This window comes from Drosophila albomicans, chromosome X (assembly GCF_009650485.2).
Source record: "Drosophila albomicans strain 15112-1751.03 chromosome X, ASM965048v2, whole genome shotgun sequence".
In the NCBI taxonomy this organism is placed as follows: domain Eukaryota; kingdom Metazoa; phylum Arthropoda; class Insecta; order Diptera; family Drosophilidae; genus Drosophila; species Drosophila albomicans.
This window is the reverse complement of record NC_047627.2, coordinates 18,502,945-18,517,346: the sequence shown is the minus strand read 5'-3', so window position 1 is coordinate 18,517,346 and position 14,402 is coordinate 18,502,945. Positions and strand designations below refer to the sequence as shown.

General features: G+C 37.5%; 1 protein-coding gene across 1 annotated transcript in view; it reads left to right on the top strand.

Annotated features, from left to right (window-relative positions):
• LOC117578085 (interference hedgehog) overlaps positions 1–14,402 on the top strand; it is a 36,089-nt gene that overhangs the window by 9,479 nt on the left and 12,208 nt on the right. Inside the window, 1 exon segment of the mRNA XM_034263250.2 lies at positions 9,518–9,705. The gene's annotated coding sequence lies outside the window, so the exon portion shown is untranslated.

Here is a 14,402-nt window from a genome sequence, read left to right as displayed (position 1 = left end):
AAATGAAACAAATAAAAACAAAAATTAAATTGGGTTTATTGCATTTCATGTGAAAAACAAACGTTCGACAGCAACAGCTACAACAACAGCAACAACAAACAGCAGCAGCGATAAGTCGGAGAGAACCCCAAAGAGCTGCCATATGGGATCGATCAAGACTATATACTCTACTTTAGTCGTACCCCATCGCCACCCTTCTGTCCTCTTCGTCTCTCCTCTGCCAACAACAAACACAGGAACAACGACAAATCAAATTGTAAGAATTCAACAAGAAATTCTCGCAGTTGTGTTTGCGTTTCAATTTCGTTCATTCAATCAACTAACCGACTTTCAATTGAGACTGCAGAATTTGGAGCAGTCGATCAACAAGGGGTCGGTGGGGGAGAAGGAAGCAGCGGGGTTACGAGGTTCGTCGTCTTTACGCATCACTAACTGTGGGAGCTGAGCTGAGTTGCTGTTGTTGGTTGTTTCATTTCGGTGGCTTCAATTAAATAACAGAATGCCAATTAATTAAAAGCCCATAACCGTTAGACCCCTTTTCTCAGTGGGCACCCATTCACCTAACCAACCCCTCCCCTTCACCTTCCCTTCACTCTCTGCCCACTTACTAAAGTTGGTAAGGTGCCGTGTCGCTGTCGCTGTTTCTGTTGTTGTTGTTTTTGTTGTTGTCGAGTCGATCTAAATTACAAATTTGTCGTACCAAAATAGATAATATGATCTAATAAAATTGAAAGAGCAGCCGCGCGACAATAAAAACCACGACGCAAATACATACACACATCGCATTTGAAATAAAAAACCAAAAACACACAAAAAAAAAAAGCAGAAAAAACATACAAAAGCCAAGCGGCGCCTGAGGAACGTTGAATGATGAGACTGTATCGTGTTTTGGCTTTTACATTTTTCCGATAATAATTCAAACTAAAATGCTATACATAAAAATAAAAAATAAAAAAAAACTAAAAACTTAAGATCCGATCCGAAACACTAAAAAGAGAATGTTCGATACAGCTCGATACTTCCCTTTAGAATCGAAACAAATTTCGCAGTCTAAGATCTTAAAACATATATTACCAAATATACACAATATTATCCAAACTTATAAAGGACACTTCTTTCAAAATATTTGCCATATTTTAAATTAAATTTCTTTGTAGAAAATTTGTAATTTTCCTTAATTGTTTAGTATTATAATCAATTAGTATGACGCAAAGAATTGTGTTAAATTACTGTCTGATCGTTTGGCTCGAACTTCAAAAAGGAGAAGAACAAGAATTCGAAATTATGTAATACGCTAAGGGAGTGCCAATGATAATAATGTCATATGCGAATCGTAACTATTAAATATATGAATATGTAATTGGCATGAGATCATCATTTCGAGTTGCTGATCAACACTCTTTTGACTCTCTCCAACTCAAAGTTTATAATAATTCATGAGAATAGCTGTGTAAAATTGAAAAATTGCAGCGTATTAAAACAAAAGTTAATTTATACATTTAAGATTATGATTCGATTTTTATATTATAATCAAATGTCATATCTTTACTCGAAAAAAAAACATTTTTTAAAATTCAATAAAATTCATTTTGAAAGTCTCCTGAGCATTTTGAAGGCGTTTGATAAGCAAAACATTTAAGTATTTTGTTTTTTTTTTTTTTTTTTGTTGAGTTTGCAAAGTGTTTCTAATCTTTCGTATAAATACGTTACTTAATTCAATTGTCATGAATAAAATCAAATATGAAGCAATAATTTCTGAAGAAATTCGTACATTTGATCAGACTTGATTTTTACAATACTTGTTTCAATCAAGTGAAGGCAAGCTTCAAATTTCCTGTGGGCTGTTCTTGATGTTGATGCTTTGGTGTGTGCCACGCGCCATTTGGCCGCTGCATGCCTCACGTTCAGCATCAATTGCATTTTTCATGAGAATTTTGGAAGGCAAGCGGGAAATCTTGAACTTCGTCTCTTGTTTTTATTTCACTTTGGTTTCATTTCACATTTCACAGACATGGCAAAAGGGCTTCTGCAGAACACTTGCCCATGCAACACTCGAGTGTGCAACACTCTGTGGCATGTGCATAAGCATAAAAACTGCAACTTTGCGATGCTATCAAATTGATATTGCCACTTAATGAATGTTCGTTGTTGTCGTTGTTGTTGTTGTTGCTGTTGGTTGGTGTTAATGCAGACATTGTTGCATGTAATTGTTTATGATTATTAGCAGCGTCTATCAGCATGACAGCAACAACAACAAAAACAACAACGATAGCCACAAGAACAGCAACAACAATAACCGGACGAAGACGCGTGCTTAATTGTATAATTAATTTGAGTTTTTGTGATTTTTATGTCACGTTTAGTTTATATTTGGCCAGACGCCAGATTGAGTTGTTTCCTCTCTTTCAGTCTTTGCCCCCTTCTTGTGCCACACGCGACTTCGAGTCACGCATTAAGTTCAATTCGCTCGATGACGAAATTGGCAACAATATTCACAATCTGTATCTTCTTGGATTACAGTAAGACTGCACTTCTTTTTTTCTCTCTTTTTTTTGTTTTTTTTTTGTCTGTGTGTGTATTTTCATATACACTTTGCACTCGAGACTCGCTGAGTTTATAATGAAACTGTAAACCGATATCGAGGCACGTTTCTGGCGGCGTCCCATTCAGTAAAACTGGACTGACGTTGCTGTGTGTCCAGAACACAGGAATCCAACCAAAAACCGTCGAAACAAAAGCCCAATAGCCGTCCTCTTCCGCCTCAACCTCTTCTTCACCCATCTCTCGAGCTGTTGCGATGTATCAAATTTTCGATGATGATTTCGAGTAAGTGTTGCTTTCTGCTTTAGAGTTTCTGATTTTGTGTGCCGTTTGGTTCGCTGTTGTTGCTGTTGCTGTGATTCTTTGGCTCTCTGGCTATTTATGCATAATTAAAATTAATGAACATATTAGGCCCAGGCCACAGGAAGGCAACAATGACAATAGCTGGCCATTGTTTCTTCGCTGTTTCTGTTTCTGTTGTTGTTGTTGTTGTTTCTGCCCGCAGGTAACCAAAGAACTTGGCTCGCGTTTTAAGTTACAAACGGCAACAACAACAAGAAAGCCAAAACGAGTGGAAAACCAAAATGAAATGAAAAATAACAGCAAAATGATATGCACAAAAAAAAAACTGTTGTGTCTGACGCAAATTGAGCAGCCCAGCAACCTCGCAACCTCGCAATCCCAACTCTCCCTCTCTGAAACTCAAAAAACAATGAGACAACCCTTTTGCCAAATGCAGAAATTACTACTTTATAACATAATAAACATATAATGATTGTAATTATCATATATCGAATATTTTAATACTCCATTTTTATGAATATTGAATTCGAATATAGTTTACAGTATTTCATTAATTTTTAAACATAAATCTTCTATACAATCACAAAACTTGAATATTTACCATTGATTCGTAATTATTGTCATGTTTAATATACCTTCAAATCTCAACATCTGCTTCTATTTTTATAACGTGTAAGATTTCACCAAGTTGATTTTGTAATACTCTTTACATACTTGTGTTTACAATTGAAACTAAAAATATAATATTGCATAAGAATATCTTTAAATGATGAAATCACAAAAGCAACAGAATAGAAAATTAGTATTTTATAAATATCGCCATAGAACTTAATGATCGATTGATTTAAACAGTCTGAGGTTAAGTCTTTCCACAACTGAATTTTAATCTACTCTTCATTTTTGGTTTAAAACTTGATTTATTTGCTGTACTTCAAATCTTTTTGGAACCTTCCTATTCCCGGTTAAACTACAGACGATCACCTGCGAAATATTTTCTCAAATTGAACAACATTTGGCAACATGCAGGATATTTTTGGTGCGATGAATTATCGATAGTCAGTCGATAGTTTACGGATTAGTATATACCGTTATAATCGATATTAATATTAGTGTTTTATGCTTAAACATTTTAGCGAAAGTCGAAAGATCGATAGCATTTAGCTTGACAAGTTAATTGAAATGCCCAGTAGACATGCCTATTGGATATCGATTGTCATTCGATATACAGATACCGTTATAATCGCTACTAATATTAGTATTTTTTTAACGAAAGTCGAAAGATCGATAGCTTTCAACTTGACGAAGCATATCTTTATATCTACATTGAAATGCTCAGTAGACAGACCTATGGGTTATTCAAAATAAAAACAAAATGTAGCTGAATGTGGGCCAATTTGATGCCACCCGGTGGCACCAACAGCAGCAATGTTGTCTGCATCGTCGTCGTCGTCATCGTCATCGACGTCGTCATCGTTGTATCTGTTGTTGTTGGCGTCTCGTGGCCGTTTGCCAACTGGCGGCAACAAACAAAAAAAAAAATATGAAAATTAACGGCACCGGCATGAGGCATGTGGCATGTGGCACAGCAGCAGCGGAGGTGGCTTTTCAGCCGGCAGCAAGGTGTGCGGCAATTGCTGTTGCTGTTGCTGCTGCTGCCGCTGTTGCTGTCGTGCGAAAAGAATTATTTTTATATGTTTGCCCACATGCGGCAACTGTGCGGCAAGTGGCAAGTGAATGTGCGGCAGCGCCGCCAGCGATCACGACGCGACGCGACGCGACTCGACTGCCAGATAAAATGGACACGCTGTTGCTGTTTTCTTTTCGGTGGACTATTGCATTTCCTGTTTGTATCTGGCTGTGCCAACAAAAAGCCAAAATATTGTTGATGGATCTCATATTAATTTGCACAATTTGCCCACTGTCCACTGTGCAGCGTGGAGCGTGCAACGTGGGCACGAGATTCTAAAGCAGATTGTGTGCAGCTCATTAGGTGGCCCATTAGAAGAGGTGCCCATATGATGCGGTAGCCTCGAGATGAAATCAAGAATCAAGAAAAATGCTAGGAAAATGCGGGAAACACTCTGATGTGGTGGATGTGGCGTCGCCTCAAGGCGTGGGCGTGGCACTCAGGTGAGGGTGTCCAACTAAAAATTCAAATTTGAAACCAGCGGAAACTGTTACAAAAATATCTTAATGATGCGCAGAGTGAGTGGGGAGGTAGAGTAAGAAAGAGAGAGAGAGAGAGAGGGGAAAGAGAGATGGCAGCTGTTTATGATGAATTGCTTGAGAAGAAGCTCGTTAGGTGGCATCAAAAATGTTGTGCAATGCCAAAGAGCAGAAGAACATGACGAGAGGGGACAGCAACGACGACAACAACAACAACAACCGCAACAACAACCACAACAACAAAACACACAACGAACAGAAAACGAATGCAAATTGAAATTCCAAGATCGAAATCAAAGATGGCGACGCACCAAAAACAAAGGCACAAGCCAAAACAAAAGGCAATAACAACACAACAAACACAAAGCCGAACAACAGACAACAGAAATTTAATGCAATGAAAATCAAATAAATTGCAATGAAACGGCAACAACAATGTCAACGATAGCAATCACCGAACATGGTGGGCTAACGCCGACTGCGCAGTCGCCGCCCGCGTCGCAGAGAGCTTTTTTTTTTTTTTTGATTTTAATGAGAGCGGCGTAGCAAAAGCGAAGCATTTGAAAAATGCATAAGAAGAAGCATGCAAATGACACGAGACAGTGAAAGAGATGATGGGACTGGTGGGAAGGGAGGGGAGATGGGGGATGGGGGAATAAAGGGCAAATAGAGCAAAGCTAAGCACACCAAAAATGGGAATGTGCAAAGAAGAATGCAGAACAGCTGGCAAAGCGAGGAGACAATGAGAGCGACACACACAGAGTCTGAGCGAGAGAGAGCAAATTAAACTGGAAGTGAACGAAGCTGCAGTCGCTCTCCTTATATGAACACACACACACACACACACACACGACACAGACACAGAAACAGAGAGACACACTCACAGTGGAATAAAGTCGCCAAGAGCGGCTTAAGGAGGAACGCATAAATTTTGGAGCATGTTTGCTGCATGCTTCTTTCTTTTGCTTCTTTCGTTGTGGTTTTTGCATGTTGCTAGGCCACAGCTGCAATTGCTGCCAGCGGGCGCGTGTCCATGTGAATGTCATGGATGTAAATGTGGCATGTGGCATGTGGTTCGGACTACGACTCCAACTGCAACTGCAACTGCAACGGCAACGGCAACTGCAGCAGCAACAGCGACTCTGACTCTGACTCTGACTCAAGGCAGGCTTTCACCCATGGAATGCGATCAAAAGCAACAACAGCAAATTAGCTCAAATGCCTCGCTGTGCCACAGGGCAAATATGTTGCTGCCACAACAACTGCTTGTTGCAGTCGCTGCGGCAAGGGCCCTGCAAGTGCTAATAATAATAATAGTAATAACAGCGACAAGAAAAAGCGCTGGCAAGAAATTGCATGCCGTGTGCATTAATTATGACAAAAGTAAAAGGCAGCTGTGAGAATCTCGCCATCGGCAATAAAAGCGATGCGACACCAACAGTTGCAGCCTCAGCAGCAGCAGCAGCAACAGCAGCAGCAATCGCTGCCTCGCTGCGTGCTTCAGACGCCCACACAAGGCGACCAACAAATAAAAGCTGCACTGTCATTTTTTTTTAATGTTATTGTTGTTGTAGCTGTTGCTGTTGCAGCTATTTCTAATTTGCTTGACCAATAAAAAATGACTCGAAAATCGTGTGCGGCGATTGCAATGAGTCATCGTCATCGTCATCATCGTCATTGTCATCGCAATCGACATCGTCATCATCGACATTAGATATGGCAACAAGTCAATTGCAGTTAGCAACATTTAGCTGCTAGCAACATTCATTGGCAACAACACAAAATGTTGCTGTCATGAATTGATTTTCATTAACTATTAATCATATAAATTAGATGCAAATTTAGCTGTTATTAAAATAATATTACTTTAATTTGTATCCCACATTTCTTGGGGTTTTGTAAATTCTCTTTTCTCTCCAAAATTGTATATATTATTATATATGTATTAATCATTTATTTAATCTGTTTAAATAGCAAAGATCAAATTGGTCAGCTCCCATTTTCTTCTCTTTTTTAAACACACTTGCAAAATTTTTCTTCATATTATTCTAATAATGTTTCAAATATAAATAATAATTATATTCTTTAAATATTTTTGACATATCAAGGAATGCACAAATATTTATAATATTTTAAAAATATTATTGAGTTAATATTAGATATTCAAATTGTTGAATTTTAAATTATTTCTGTATTTAAAGTATGTCATTAGCATTCAAACTAATTGAGCTGCCGATTCTTTTAATTTTATAGTTATTGCCAAGCTGTTTGCTAATAATCATTTCAAAGTATTATAATCTCAAGAAAGAAATGAAATTTGGAACGAAACATTTGGTTAATATGAAAATTATATTCCACAAAATCAAGTTACATTATATTACATTAAAAAATAGTTTTCTTTCGTAAATATTTGCGTTTTAACGAAATTTGTTCAAAGTTTTTGGAGGATATGTTTTATAATTATTGAATTTTTCCAGTTTTCTTAGTACAGGGTATTCGCTAGTCGAGCTTTCGGTTTTTTGTCGTATTTGCTGGCATCGCTCAAGGAAAGGAAAATTGAAAAATATTTATGAAAAATGACAACCGTCGTTAACACATACAGTACACACACACACATGCATGTTGAAGTAAATTCTCACACCCGCACACACACACACACATACACAAGTTGTTGGCTATTTTTGTGTTAGGGGTGGCGCTGAATTTTTGTGTGCTTTTCTTTTATTGTTGTTCCGTTTTTCGGCCGTTTGAACAACAAATTCGTTGTTGTTTCTTTAAATTTTGCTTGTTATTATAATGTTGCCCTGTTGTATTTGTTGTATTTGTTGCTGTCGTTGTTCGTTTTTGTTTTCACGCGCTGTTCGACTTGGCGACATTTCAAAATATTTTTGAAATTATGGGCCAACAACTGCATGCCAAGCATCATGTGGGAGGGGGAAGAGTGAAGGTGATTAGAAGCGGATGGGGGGGGTGAAGGAAGGAGGTGGAGACTATGGCGTTACGTGGGGCAAATCACAAAACATAAATTAATTAAAAGCATATTTAATGCACCAAATGAAGAGCTGAGACCTCCGCGAGGTTCTTCCGCTCTCTTTCTCTCTCTCTCGCTCTCTGCTTGTTTATTATTTATGTATATTTGCCACATTTTTTAGTCATTCAACTAAAAATGATTTGATATATTTATGACATGTTCTACGTTCCAAACATACACACACTCAGTTTTGGGGCATCCACCCAACCAGGTATGCAGAGCATTATGTTTTTTGGTGTTCTTAGTTTTATGTGTTTTTAAATGGACAAGCAAACACTAAAAGGGACTTAAAATGTAGCCCTCAGACATTGGGGGCATTCACTATATTGAATTCCAAATAAACTGATTTATGCGCATAAACAGCCAAAAAAGTTGAAGATGAACACAGATCCCACACACACACAAACACACACACACATACATAAATTTTAGGCGAATTTTAATCTCTGTTGAAAGGCAATTTGAAGCGGAAATAAATCGCAAAGAATGAATTCATTTGGCGTGGATTTTTATTACTTTATTTTTTCCCCATAAATTTAGTCACTTTTGCAATAAAACAATTATCACCGACATTATATATTTAACTGCTGTGAAAACATAACAAAAAACTTATGATTATATAAGGCAATGCAATTATATTTCTCTAATCATATTGTGTAGTAATATACCATATATCATGTGTAGTATATTTTTTTAAAAGCAATGCAATTACATTTCCCAAATCACTTTATACAGTAATATACCAAATATCATATATAGTATATTTACTTGGAGCAATGCACTTTTATCTCCCCAAATCACATTATGCAATAATATACCATATATCATGTATAGTATATTTTTTAAAAGCAATGCAATTACATTTGCCAAATCACTTTATACAGTAATATACCAAATATCATATATAGTATATTTACTTAGAGCAATGCACTTTTATTTCCCAATTCACATTATGCAATAATATACCATATATCATGTGTAGTATATTTTTTTAAAAGCAATGCAATTATATTTCCCAAATCACTTTATACAGTAATATACCAAATATCATATGTATATGGTATATTTACTTAGAGCAATGCACTTTTATTTCCCCAAATCACATTATGCAATAATATACCATATATCATGTATAGTATATTTTTTTAAGAGCAACCCTAATGTCTAGTTCTTCGTGTATTTAGCCTTTCATTTGATGCTTCTTCTTCTTTTTCCAAGTTTGTCGCTCTTCTCTTTTGATATTTTCGGCATTTTATTTATAGTCTTCGCATTTATTTGCCTGTCGCTGAGCTTTTTTGTGCCACTTTAGGCCTCAATTATTTAGAAATTCATTAAAAGTGCCATCTATTTTCAATATTTATGTGTGTGGCACACCTCCCCCCCCCCCCCCCATCTACCCTTTTCCCCATCGTATCTATATACTTTGTTGAACGATTGAAAACATTTATCTTATTTTTCCCCTTATTTCCATTGCAGTTTTGCCTTTGTGTGCTGTGTGCGCTAAAATGCAATCCTAAGTTCAACCGGAAAGAGACAGTTCCAACGACCGAGTGAGCGAGAAGACAAAAGAGTGTGCCAGAGAGAGAGAGAGAGAGAAAGAGCGAGCGAGAGAGAGTGGGCTGTAGTGAAGTGACACTGAAGCCAGAACGCAGCTAACAAAAAAGGTAAGTCACTGCCACAATTTTAATAAACGTAATCCTGGCTCAGGCAGGCGCCCACGCAGCATGCAACATGCAGTGTGTGTGTGTGTGTGTATGTGTGTGTGTGTGTGGGCGTGCAACACGCTGCTCCGCGCCCATAAACATAAGTCGAAGCTAGAGTTTTCATGATCTGTTGAGGAGAGAGCGGTGGGGAGTTAACGAAAGGCAACCAAACAATACAAATCGTTCTCGTTGCCCACGCAGCGTTCCAAAACGCTCGCCCTGAAGATGCCCCTCGAGAGGGGAAAAGTGTGGCTGCAGCTCAACAGCTGCATTCAACAGGTGGGGCGTGCAAATTCAAAGAGAGAACGAGAGAGAGTGAGATATAGAGAGAGAGAAGGGAACTTGTCTGCTTCACTTAAGTTCAAATCCTGTTGCTGGAATGCAGATTTCGAACTCGTTTACATGCATTCCCCCTCTCTATCTCTCTCTCTCTCTCTCTCTCTTCCCTTCCATCCCCTTCCCTCGACTGCTGTGGCGCTTAAAACGCCAGCGTAGCTGCTGTGCTTTTATTTTGGGCGCGCTTTTCACCGCGCTGCGCTCCTGTGCAGCATCTTCGACTGCTGGTTCCGGTCTTCTTCAATCTTCAGTTTTCAGTCTTTAGTCTACAGAAACAGGTTCCATTGCTCAAGAATTTTTGCCATATCTTTAAGCGAGTGTGTTTGTGAGTGTGTTCGTGTTCGTGTGTGTGTGTGTGTGTACTTCTGTGTATGTGTGTGTGTTTAATCTGCTGTTGTTGTTGTCTATTTGTTTGTTTGTATAGTTCCATTTTGTTGTTATTGTTGTTGTTCGTGATTTTTCTATTGCTCCTTTTGCTGGCAGCAATAGTTGCTGCTGTCGATGCTGCTGCTGCTCTCAAGTTTTATTGAACTCTCTGTGCAGCAACAACACCAAAAACAACAACAACAACAGCAAGAGCAACTTGTAGCAGGTGTTAGTGTTTTACAAGCTGTTAACTGCCTCTGCTTAATGGCCAACAACAACAGTTAAGTCTAACAAATGTTGTTGTTGCTGCTGCTGTTGCTGCTGTTGTTGTTGTCATCATCGTTGTCGCGTTACGCCCTCGACAGCATTTAATGAAATACGCGGCACACACACACACACACACACACATCTGCTAGACGGGGGCGGAGGCGGTGGCGGTAGCTACTTGCTTTCGTGGGTTACGCCCATTTTGCAACGCATCTTTTGTCCCGCCTCGCTGTGGCACCTTCACTAATTTCTAACAGTTTTATGCTAATTTCTCGACAAGCAAACATTTGAAGAAGCCGCTAAACAACGACCACAAAGTTACCATTCACTTCTATGTAGTAGTTACTGGTTGCTAATGTTGTTGTTGCTGCTGAGGCCAAAACATGTGTTTTTCGTGCTGTCTCTTAATTTATGCTGTTTAATTTGGCATTTCATTTGATTAATAACTGTTATTCTATATGTTTTAATGTTGTCTCTGCTCTCTGCTCATTCAAAGCCAAAGCCAAAGCCAAAACAACAATCAGCCTCAGCCAAAGTTGTTTTTCCACCCAGTTTGTGCGTGTGTGTGGCCTTTGCTTTTGTTTTTGCTTTTGTCAGTGTGTGACTAATCAAATTAGTGGCCAACAATGAATGAAGCAGGCGAAATGCATTAACATTAGCATTAGCAACATTTGCATTAGCTGCACTTTGGCGTTGGCAACATTCGAAGCGTTAGCAACATGTTGAAATTGTCAAACAACATGTTATCAACATATTAAAGGCTAGATTTGTTTACGTTTAAAATAATAATTATTTTAATCACTTTATTTTGAAAGTAATGCTAATTTCTTTAAAAATAACTTTTTATGTCTTCTTTAACTTTATTTTTTGTTTAGTAATCGTAGCTTATATGGCTTGTAGCTAAATGTAACAAAAAATTAAGAATAATTTTAATTACTTTCATTGAAATTTCGAAAAAAAAAAAATTAGTTTCAGAGAACTTCAATTTAAAAACATAAAAATCAAAAAAAATATATATATGATTTATTTGAATCGAAAATTTTTTTTAAATAATTTAATAAAATCCATCTTAAAATTTGCTACCATTTAAATAAATATAAAAATATTTAGAAAAAGTCACAAAAAATACAAATACATTGATACATTGGTAATTTTATATATAACATATAAATTTTGCCTAAATATTTACCACAATTCTTGAATATATTTTATATAGCATCTTAATATTCGATAATTTGAAAAGTAATTTTGAAATTTGTCAATAAAAATACAAATTGTACAATGACATTTCAGTATTTATACCCGCTACCCATAGGGTAGAAGGGTATTATAACTTTGTGCCGGCAGGAAATGTATGTAACAGGTAGAAGGAGGCATCTCCGACCCTATAAAGTATATATATTCTTGATCAGCGTCAACAGCCGAGACGATATAGCCATGTCCGTCTGTCCGTCTGTCCGTCTGTGTGTCTGTCCGTCTGTCCGTCCGTCCGTATGAAACACTGGATCTCAGAGACTATAAGAGATAGAGCTATAATTTTTTTTCGACAGCATTTGTTATGTTTGCACGCAGATCAAGTTTGTTTCAAATTTTTGCCACGCCCACTTCCGCCCCCGCAAATCAAAAAAATCGAATAACAAGCGTAATTTTAAAGCTAGAGTTACGAATTTTGGTATATACAATAATTACTATAGTAGTTATGATTCCTGAAAATTTTGTTGCGATCAGAAGTGGAAGTTATTAAAGAAATACTTTTGTATGGGCAAAAACGCCTACTTACTATGGGTCTGAGTTGCTTTGGCCGACAATCTGGTACATTGTGCCGTCTATGGTATATTTTGAATGGTGTACTATATCGATATACCAAATATACCATTTGGTATATTTTTAGTATTTTTTTTTAGTATTTTCGGTATATTTTGAAAATGATACCGCAATATTTTGCCTTTATTAAAAATGGGTAGCGGGTATCTCACAGTTGAGCACACTCGACTGTAACTTTCTTACTTGTTTTATATAACATACTGGAATAAACAATCAAAAAATGATCGAAGCTTTGAATTGAAATCGATTCGTTGAAATAATAAAGATACAAACTGCGCATAAAAAATGTGAATGGAATTGGAAATGGAAATGGAAATGGAAATGGAAGAAACGCAAAAGGGCTTAAAGGCAATCTGCATAGAATGCTCTCCATTTCACATGTTGACGTGCAACATGTTGCACATTCAGTTGCAATTATGCAGCAGGTAATGCAGTTCATCTTTTATTACAAAAATATTTTGATTGCTATTTGGCCAGCGAATTGCAGTCGCAGTCTGAGGTTGATCTTTTCCCCAGCGCAGCGCAGTCACAATAGCAAACAAGTTGCGTCGAGTTTGCTCGACTCTAAGATACCCGATACACTTCAAACAAGTAAGAAAGCTGAGATACTCGCTATTTTGTTTTGAATAATACAGCAAAACAGTGCTGTATTCTTCTTAAAATATTCCAAACCATATACCGCAAAAATACTAAAAATATGCCGAAGCTCATATTTGGTGTACTACATTCGAAATATACTGATTTGAAGGAGTTTAAAAAGTAATTTTGTTATTTATACACACAAATATTGTCATTGTATTTACTGAAGGTCTTTCAAAGTTTTTATTTCTGTATTATTATTATTATTATTTTTTCTGTATTTTATTATATTAAATCGAGTATTAAATATTAAATTTAATTATACAGTAAAGAGAGCGAAGAGGGGTCTAATTTGCTTTGGATGACAATCTGGTATATTGAGCCGTCCATGGTATATTTTAAATGCGGTACTATATCGATATACCACATATATCATTTGGTATATTTTTAGTATATTTGCAGTATATTCGGTATATTTTGAGAATAATACCGCAAAATATATTGCTTTTAATCAAATTGGGTAGCGGGTATCTCACAGTCGAGTACACTCGACTGTAGCTTTCTTAAATTATTAAATTTAATTATACAGTAAAGAGAGCGAAGAGAGAGATTGCAGCTAATGTCTTGGACTCAACTCATTGAATTTTGTTGTCTAGCTTTGTACTTTTTTTTTTTTTTTGTTCCGTTTGCCAAGCAATTGTGCTGCCTTTCAATGTCATGGATAGAACGGGTATAACAAACCGATAGCCATTGCCATTGCGAGTTCCCGGTTCCCAGTTCCCAAAGTCGGGGCTCCGAGTCCATTTGTGGCTGTGACTCTTTCTCTCTCTGAGTGTGTGTGTGTGTGTGTGTGCTTGCAACACATTCTTGCAACGCCATTCATTTGCTCTGTTCTGGTTTGTTTTTTATGCTCTCGCTGGTTTGCTGTGTTTTTTTTTTTTTTTGTTGTATTTTTGTTTTGCTGTTGCTGTTGCTTGCAGTTGCCTCGTTCGACGGCCAGCCAGCCTTTTGCCTGGAATGCGCATTAATTTTCAACACACGCAACAACACCAGCAACAGGCACAGCAACGGCAACAGCAACAGCCAAGAAACCTGCGTCAATTTCGCGCTTTACTTTTGTTGTCAGATGTTTTAAATCAGCGTCGAGAGCTGCGTCGAGGATCGTCGTCGTCGTCGTCGTTGTCGTTGTCGATGTCTGCGGTGTGTAGGCAGTCCGGTTTCGTGCTCCTTGCGTTAACAAGTGGCCACCAGGCAGCTGCACGCGCCTGCCTGCCTTCTCCTTTACT